Raw genomic sequence first — 9,443 nt, 5'->3', positions numbered from 1 at the left:
CTTCTTATTTTATTTTCAAAAAGTTTTCAAAAAATTTTTCAAAAATATTTTCCTCTTTTTCGTTTTTCCTAAAAAAAAATATTTTCAAAAAAAAAAAAATTATATTATGTTCTTCAGAATTTTTAAGAATGAATTCTAGAGTTTCATGAAGCATGTAAAGCCTGGCTGGCTGTAAAGCCATGTCTAAATTCTTTTGGACTGGGGCTTCCAACCCAATATTATCAAGAGCAAGCTAGTTGTTACTAATCCATCAGCTGCTGTATGCTTGATTTGTCACTTAAAGCTTGGCTGGCCATTGGCCATGTCTAGTGTTTTGGACCGGAGCTTTCATTGAAAGCTTGGCTGGCTAGTGAGCCATGTCTAATTCTTGGACTGAAGCTTTAGACTAAGAATGCAAGATTCCTGGAATTCATATTAAAAATTTTGGAATCCTTATTTTTCTTTTTCAAATTAATTTTCGAAAAATACAAAAAAAATTAGAAAATCATAAAAATAAAAAATATTTCATGTTTCTTGTTTGAGTCTTGAGTCAAATTGTAAGTTTGGTGTCAATTGCATATTCATTTTGCATTTTTCAAAAATTTATGCATTCATAGTGTTCTTCATGATCTTCAAGTTGTTCTTGGTAAATCTTCTTGTTTGATCTTGATGTTTTCTTGTTTTGTGTCTTTTCTTGTTTTTCATGTGTATTTTTGCATTCATAGTGTCTGAACATGAAAGATTTCTAAGTTTGGTGTATTGCATGTTTTCTTTGCATATAAAATTTTCAAAAATAAGTTCTTGATGTTCATCATGAATTCATGATCTTCAAAGTGTGTTCATCTTGACATTCATAGCATTCTTGCATGCATTCATTGTTTTGATCCAAAATTTTCATGCATTGCATCATTTTCATGTTTTTCTCTTTCATCATTAAAAATTCAAAAATAAAAAAAATATCTTTCCCTTTTTCACTCATAAATTTCGAAAATTTGAGTTGACTTTTTCAAAACTTTTTAAAACTTAGTTGTTTCTTATGAGTCAAATCAAATTTTCAATTTAAAAATCTTTTCTTTTTCAAATCTTTTTTTTAAAAAAAATCATATCTTTTCCATTTTTTTTCTTTTCGAAAATTTCAAAAATCTTTTTCAAAATATTTTCAAAATCTTTTTCTTAATTTTATCATATTTTCGAAAATATCATCAACAATTAATATTTTGATTCAAAAATTTCTAGTTTGTTACTTGCTTGTTAAGAAAGATTCAAACTTTAAGTTCTAGAATCATATCTTGTGATTTCTTGTGAACCAAGTCATTAATTGTGATTTTAAAAATCAAATCTTTTTCAAAACTAATTCTAATCATATCTTTCTATCATATCTTTTTTTAAAATCTTATCTTTTTCAAAAATTTGATTTTCAAATATCTTTTCTAACTTCTTATCTTCTTATCTTTTCAAAATTGATTTTCAAATCTTTTTCAACTAACTAATTGACTTTTTGTTTGTTTCTTATCTTTTTCAAAACTACCTAACTAACTCTCTCTCTAATTTTCGAAAATCTCTTCCCTCTTTTTCAAAAATTCTTTTTAATTAAATAGTTATTTCAATTTTCAATTTTAATTTGATTTCATTCCTAATTTTCGAAAATCACTAACCCCTTTTCAAAATTTTATTTTCGAAAATCCTCTCTCTCTCATCTCCTTCTATTTATTTATTGATCTACTAACACTTCATCTCACCCAAATTCGAACCCCCTCTTCCATCTGTGTTCGAATTTTCTTTTCTTCCCTTCTTTACATTACATTTTTTTCTTCTTCTACTCACACAGGGAAACCTGTATACCTGGGTAAAAAGGATCCCTATTATTATTATTTTTCTGTTCCCTCTTTTTCATATGAGCAGGAGCAAGGACAAGAACATTCTTGTTGAAGCAGATCCTGAACCTGAAAGGACTCTGAAGAGGAAACTAAGAGAAGCTAAAATACAACAATCCAGAGATAACCTTACAGAAATTTTTGAACAGGAAGAGGAGATGGCAGCCGAAAATAATAATGCAAGGAGGATGCTTGGTGACTTTACTGCACCTAATTCCAATTTACATGGAAGAAACATCTCAATTCCTGCCATTGGAGCAAACAATTTTGAGCTGAAACCTCAATTAGTTTCTCTGATGCAACAAAACTGCAAGTTTCATGGACTTCCATCTGAAGCTCCTTTTTAGTTCTTAACTGAATTCTTGCAGATCTGTGATACTGTTAAGACTAATGGAGTAGATCCTGAAGTCTACAGGCTTATGCTTTTCCTGTTTGCTGTAAGAGACAGAGCTAGAGTATGGTTGAATTCTCAACCCAAAGATAGCCTGAACTCTTGGGATAAGCTGGTCAAGGCTTTCTTAGCCAAGTTCTTTCCTCCTCAAAAGCTGAGTAAGCTTAGAGTGGATGTTCAAACCTTCAGACAGAAAGAAGGTGAATCCCTCTATGAAGCTTGGGAGAGATACAAGGAATTGACCAAAAAGTGTCCTTCTGACATGCTTTCAGAATGGACCATCCTGGATATATTCTATGATGGTCTGTCTGAATTAGCTAAGATGTCATTGGATACTTCTGCAGGTGGATCCATTCACCTAAAGAAAATGCCTGCAGAAGCTCAAGAACTCATTGACATGGTTGCTAATAACCAGTTCATGTACACTTCTGAGAGGAACCCTGTGAGTAATGGGACGCCTCAGAAGAAGGGAGTTTTTAAAATTGATACTCTGAATGCCATATTGGCTCAGAATAAAATATTGACTCAGCAAGTCAATATGATTTCTCAGAGTCTGAATGGAATGCAAGCTGCATCCAACAGTACTCAAGAGGCATCTTCTGAAGAAGAAGCCTATGATCCTGAGAACCCTGCAATAGCAGAGGTAAATTATATGGGTGAACCTTATGGAGACACCTATAACCCCTCATGGAGAAATCACCCAAATTTCTCATGGAAGGATCAACAAAAGCCTCAACAAGGCTTTAATAATGGTGGAAGAAACAGGTTTAGCAATAGCAAGCCTTTTCCATCATCCACTCAGCAACAGACAGAGAACTCTGAACAAAATACCTCTAATTTAGCAAACTTAGTCTCTGATCTATCTAAGGCCACTGTGAGTTTCATGAATGAAACAAGGTCCTCCATTAGAAATTTGGAGGCACAAGTGGGCCAGCTGAGTAAGAAGATCACTGAAACCCCTCCTAGTGCTCTCCCAAGCAATACAGAAGAAAATTCAAAAGGAGAGTGCAAGGCCATTGACATAGTCAACATGGCCGAACCTAGAGAGGAAGGGGAGGACGTGAATACTAAGGAGGAAGACCTCCTGGGACGTACAGTGATCAATAAGGAGTTTCCCTCTGAGGAACCAAAGGAATCTGAGACTCATCTAGAGACCATAGAGATTCCATTGAACCTCCTTACGCCCTTCATGAGCTCTGATGAGTATTCTTCTTCTGAAGAGAATGAGGATGTTACTGAAGAGCAAGTTGCTAAGTTTCTTGGTGCAATCATGAAGCTGAATGCCAATTTATTTGGTAAAGAGACTTGGGGAGATGAACCTCCCCTGTTCACCAATGAACTAAATGCATTGGATCAACTGAGATTGCCTCAGAAGAAACAGGATCCTGGAAAGTTCCTAATACCTTGTACCATAGGCACCATGACCTTTGAGAAGGCTCTATGTGATCTTGGGTCAGGAATAAACCTCATGCCACTCTCTGTAATGGAGAAACTGGAAATTTTTGAGGTACAAGCTGCTAAAATCTCATTAGAGATGGCAGACAATTCCAGAAAATAGGCTTATGGACAAGTAGAGGACGTATTAGTAAAGGTTGAAGGCCTTTACATCCCTGCTGATTTCATAATCCTAGATACTGGGAAGGATGAGGATGAATCCATCATCCTTGGAAGACCCTTCCTAGCCACAGCAAGAGCTGTGATTGATGTTAACAGAGGTGAACTAGTCCTTCAATTGAATGAGGACTCCCTTGAGTTTAAAACTCAAGGACATCCTTCTGTAAACATGGAAAAGAGGCACAATAAGCTTCTCTCAAAACAGAGTCAACCAGAGCCCCCACAGTCAAACTTTAAGTTTGGTGTTGAGAGGCCACAACCAAACTCTAAGTTTGGTGTTGAACTCCCATATCCAAACTCTAAGTTTGGTGTTGGAAAGTCTCAACAATGCTCTGAACATCTGTGAGGCTCCATGAGAGCCCACTGTCAAGCTATTGACATTAAAGAAGCGCTTGTTGGGAGGCAACCCAATTTTTATTTATCTAATTTTATTTTTATTTTTATTGTTCTTTCATGTTTTATTAGGTTCATGATCATGTGGAGTCACAAAATAAATAGAAAAATCAAAAACAGAATCAAAAACAGCAGAAGAAAAATCACACCCTGGAGGAAGGGCTTACTGGCGTTTAAACGCCAGTAAGGAGCATCTGGCTGGCATTCAACGCCAGAACAGAGCATGGATCTGGCGTTGAACACCCAAAACAAGCAGCATCCTGGCGTTCAGACGCCAGGAATGCACACTGAGGAAAGCTGGCGCTGAACGCTAGAAACATGCTGCAGATGGGCGCTGAACGCCCAGAACAAGCATCAATTCGGCGTTTAAACACCAGAATTGCATGAAAAGGCATTTTACATGCCTAATTGGTGCAGGGATGCAATTCCTTGACACCTCAGGATCTGTGGATCCCACAGGATCATCTCAGCATCTGTGGACCCTACAGAATCCCCACCTACCACCACTCACTCTCTTCCCTCTTCTCAATGTTCATCCTCTCCTCCCAATAAACACTCTTCCCCAAAACTCTTCACCAATCACCTAAATCTCTCTTCCCTATCACCACTTCACCACTCACATCCATCCACTCTTCCCCATAAACCTACCTCATAAACTCCACCTACCTTCAAAATTCAAAATCAATTTCCCACCCAAACCCACCCTATATGGCCGAAACTAAACCCCCTCCCCTCCCTATATAAAGCCCTCCATTCTTCCTCATTTTCACACAACACAACCCTCTCTTCCCCTTCTTGGCTGAATACACCTCTCCCTCCTCTCCTCCATATTTTCTTCTTCTTCTTCATCTATTCTTTCTTCTCTTGCTCGAGGGCGAGCAATATTCTGAGTTTGGTGTGGTAAAAGCATAAGCTTTTTGTTTTTCCATTACCATTGATGGCACCTAAGACCGGAGAATCCTCTAGAAAAGGGAAAGGGAAGACAAAAGCTTCTACCTTCGAGTCATGGGAGATGGAAAGATTCATCTCCAAAGCTCATCAAGACCACTTCTATGATGTTGTGGCCAAGAAGAAGGTGATCTCCGAGGTCCCTTTCAAGCTCAAGAGAAATGAGTATCCGGAGATCCGACATGAAATCCAAAGAATAGGTTGGGAAGTTCTAACAAACCCCATCCAACAAGTCGGCATCCTAATGGTTCAAGAGTTCTATGCCAATGCATGGATCACTAAGAACCATGATCAAAGTAAGAACCCAAACCCAAAGAATTATCTCACCATGGTTCGGGGGAAATACTTAGATTTTAGTCTGAAAAATGTGAGGTTGGCGTTTGACATGCCTATGATGCAAGAAGATGCACGCCCCTACACTAGAAGGGTCAACTTTGATCAAAGGTTGGACCAAGTCCTCATGGACATATGTGTGGAAGGAGCTCAATGGAAGATTGACTTAAAAGGCAAACCGGTTCAACTTAGAAGACTGGACCTTAAGCCTGTGGCTAGAGGATGGTTGGAGTTCATCCAATGCTCCATCATTCCCACTAGCAACCGATCTGAAGTTACTGTGGATCGAGCCATCATGATTCATAGCATCATGATTGGAGAGGAAGTAGAAGTTCATGAAGTCATCTCCCTTGAACTCTACAAAATAGCCGAAAAGCCCTCCCCTTTGGCAAGGCTAGCTTTCCCTCATCTTATTTGCCATCTATGTTACTCAGCTGGAGCTTTCATAGAAGGAGACATTCCCATTGAGGAAGAGAAGCCCATCACTAAGAAAAGGATGGAGCAAACAAGAGAGCCCACTCATGGAGCTCAAGAAACACGTGAGGAAGCTCATCATCAAGAAATCCCTGAGATACCTCAAGGGATGCACTTTCCTCCACAGAATTTTTGGGAGAAAATCAACACCTCCCTAGGAGAACTAAGTTCCAACATGGGACAACTAAGGGTGGAACATCAAGAGCACTCCATCATCCTCCATGAAATTAGAGAAGATCAAAGAGCTATGAGGGAGGAGCAACAAAGACAAGGAAGAGACATAAAAGAGCTCAAGGACATCATTGGTTCCTCAAGGAGAAAACGCCACCATCACTAAGGTGGACTCATTCCTTGTTCTTAAACCTTCTATTTTTTGTTTTCTTATGTTAAATGTTTATCTATGTTTGTGTCTTTATTACATGATCATTAGTGTCTAAGTGTCTATGCATTAAAGTAGTGAATATGAATCCATCACCTCTCTTAAATGGAAAAATATTTTAATTACAAAAGAACAAGAAGTACATGAGTTTCGAATTTATCCTTGAACTTAGTTTAATTATTTTAATGTGGAGACAATACTTTTTGTTTTCTGAATGAATGTTTGAACAATGCATATGTCTTTTGAAGTTGTTGTTTAAGAATGTTAAATATGTTGGCTCTTGAAAGAATGATGACAAGGAGACATGTTATTTGATAATTTGAAAAATCATAAAAATGATTCTTGAAGCAAGAAAAAGCAGTGAATACAAAAGCTTGCAAAAAAAAAAATGGCAAAAAAAAATAGAAAAAGAAAAAGCAAGCAGAAAAAGCCAAAAGCTCTTAAAACCAAAAGGCAAGAGCAAAAAGCCAATAACCCTTAAAACTAAAAGGCAAGGGTAATTAAAAAGGATCCAAGGCTTTGAGCATCAGTGGATAGGAGGACCTAAAGGAATAAAATCCTGGCCTAAGCGGCTAAACCAAGCTGTCCCTAACCATGTGCTTGTGGCGTGAAGGTATCAAGTGAAAACTTGAGACTGAGCAGTTAAACTCAAGGTCCAAAGCAAAAGCAGAGTGTGCTTAAGAACCCTGGACACCTCTAATTGGGGACTTTAGCAAAGCTGAGTCACAATCTGAAAAGGTTCACCCAATTATGTGTCTATGGCATTTATGTATCCGGTGGTAATACTGGAAAGCAAAGTGCTTAGGGCCACGGCCAAGACTCATAAAGTAGCTGTGTTCAAGAATCAACATACTGAACTAGGAGAATCAATAACACTATCTGAACTCTGAGTTCCTATAGATGCCAATCATTCTGAACTTCAATGGATAAAGTGAGATGCCAAAACTATTCAAGAGGCAAAAAGCTACAAGTCCCGCTCATCTGATTGGAGCTAAGTTTCATTGAGAGTTTGGAATTTATAGTATATTCTCTTCTTTTTATCCCATTTGATTTTCAGTTGCTTGGGGACAAGAAACAATTTAAGTTTGGTGTTGTGATGAGCGGATAATTTATACGCTTTTTGGCATTGTTTTTAGTATATTTTTAGTAGGATCTAGTTACTTTTAGAGATGTTTTTATTAGTTTTTATGTTAAATTCACATTTCTGGACTTTACTATGAGTTTGTGTGTTTTTCTGTGATTTCAGGTATTTTCTGGCTGAAATTGAGGGACTTGAGCAAAAATCAGATTCAGAGGTTGGAGAAGGACTGCTGATGCTGTTGGATTCTGACCTCCCTATATTCAAAGTAAAGTTTCTGGAGCTACAGAACTCAAAATGGCGCGCTTCTAATTGCGTTGGAAAGTAGACATCTAGGGCTTTCCAGAAATATATAATAGTCCATACTTTGGCCGAGTTTAGATGATACAAAAGGGCGTTGAACGCGAGTTCTACGCTGCAGTCTGGAGTTAAACGGCAGAAACACGTCACGAACCAGAGTTAAACACCAAAAACACGTTACAACTTGGCGTTCAACTCCAGAAGAAGCCTCTGCATGTGTAAACTTCAAGCTCAGCCCAAGCACACACCAAGTGGGCCCCGGAAGTGGATTTATGCATCAATTACTTATTTCTGTAAACCCTAGTAACTAGTTTAGTATAAATAGAACTTTTTACTAGTCTTTTAGACATCTTATGATTTTTAGTTCATCTTTAGATCATATTGATCACATTTGGGGGCTGGTCTCTCGGCCATGCCTGAACCTTCATCACTTATGTATTTTCAACGGTAGAGTTTCTACACTCCATAGATTAAGGTGTGGAGCTCTGTTGTTCCTCACGAATTAATGCAAAGTACTACTGTTTCTCTATTCAATTCAACTTATTCCGCTTCTAAGATATTCATTCGCACTTCAATATGAATATGATGAATGTGACAATCATCATCATTCCCCTACGAACGCGTGCCTGACAACCACTTCCGTTCCACCTTAGATTGAATGAATATCTCTTGGATCTCTTAATCAGAATCTTCGTGGTATAAGCTAGATTGATGGCGGCATTCATGAGAGTCCGGAAAGTCTAAACCTTGTCTGTGGTATTCCGAGTAGGATTCAGGGATTGAATGACTGTGACGAACTTCAAACTCGCGAGTGCTGGGTGTAGTGACAGACGCAAAAGGAGGGTGAATCCTATTCCAGTATGATCGAGAACCTCCAAATGATTAGCCATGCCGTGACAGAGCATTTGGACCATTTTCACAGAGAGGATGGGATGTAGCCATTGACAACGGTGATGCCCTTACAGAAAGCTTGCCATGGAGAGGATTAAGACTGATTGGATGAAGACAACGAGAAAGCAGAGATTCAGAGGAACGAAAGCATCTCTATACGTTTATCTGAAATTCTCACCAATGAATTACATAAGTATTTCTATCTTTATTTTCTGTTTATTTATTATTATTATTCGAAAACTCTATAACCATTTGATATCCGCCTGACTAAGATTTACAAGGTGACCATAGCTTGCTTCATACCAACAATCTCCGTGGGATCGACCCTTACTCATGTAAGGTTTTATTACTTGGACGACCCAGTGCACTTGCTGGTTAGTTATGCGAAGTTGTGAAGTTATATTTGGACCATGGTATTGTGCACCAGTTATTGGCGCCATTTCCAGGGAGAGAACGAACAACAAATTTTACAACCTCAGAGTAACAATTTCGCATACCAGTGCTCCCTCTGACTCCTCCTGTTAAGGGAAAAGATGTTGCAACGGGCGAGGATCTTAACCCGCTTCTTAGCGAAAATTCTTAATTTCCTTTGTTTTTATTTTGGATATTCGGAATGGCCTGACCTGTGGGTCCTCATAACACTTGATTTTTGTAATAGTTAGTAGCTTTCTTGGATACTTTTATCTTTTATTTTTAGTTATTTCCACAACTTTTACAAAGTAATGTTTAAAGTTATTCTCTCTTATATATATCAGAAAACCCTTCTATTTTTGAAATGAAGTTATTTGT

At 37.9% G+C, this 9,443-nt stretch overlaps 1 non-coding gene across 1 annotated transcript; it reads right to left on the bottom strand.

Annotated features, from left to right (window-relative positions):
* Positions 1–2,404: 2,404 nt before the first annotated feature.
* LOC148571989 (small nucleolar RNA R71) lies at positions 2,405–2,512 on the bottom strand. The gene has a single exon (XR_015907943.1). It is a non-coding gene; the product is annotated as a small nucleolar RNA R71 (small nucleolar RNA).
* Between the last annotated feature and the right edge of the window lie 6,931 nt (positions 2,513–9,443).

This window comes from Arachis ipaensis, chromosome B3 (assembly GCF_059453495.1).
Source record: "Arachis ipaensis isolate K30076 ecotype BB chromosome B3, ASM5945349v1, whole genome shotgun sequence".
Classification (NCBI taxonomy): Eukaryota; Viridiplantae; Streptophyta; class Magnoliopsida; order Fabales; family Fabaceae; genus Arachis; species Arachis ipaensis.
The sequence above is the reverse complement of the archived record's forward strand: the minus strand, read 5'-3'. Positions and strand labels throughout refer to the sequence as shown.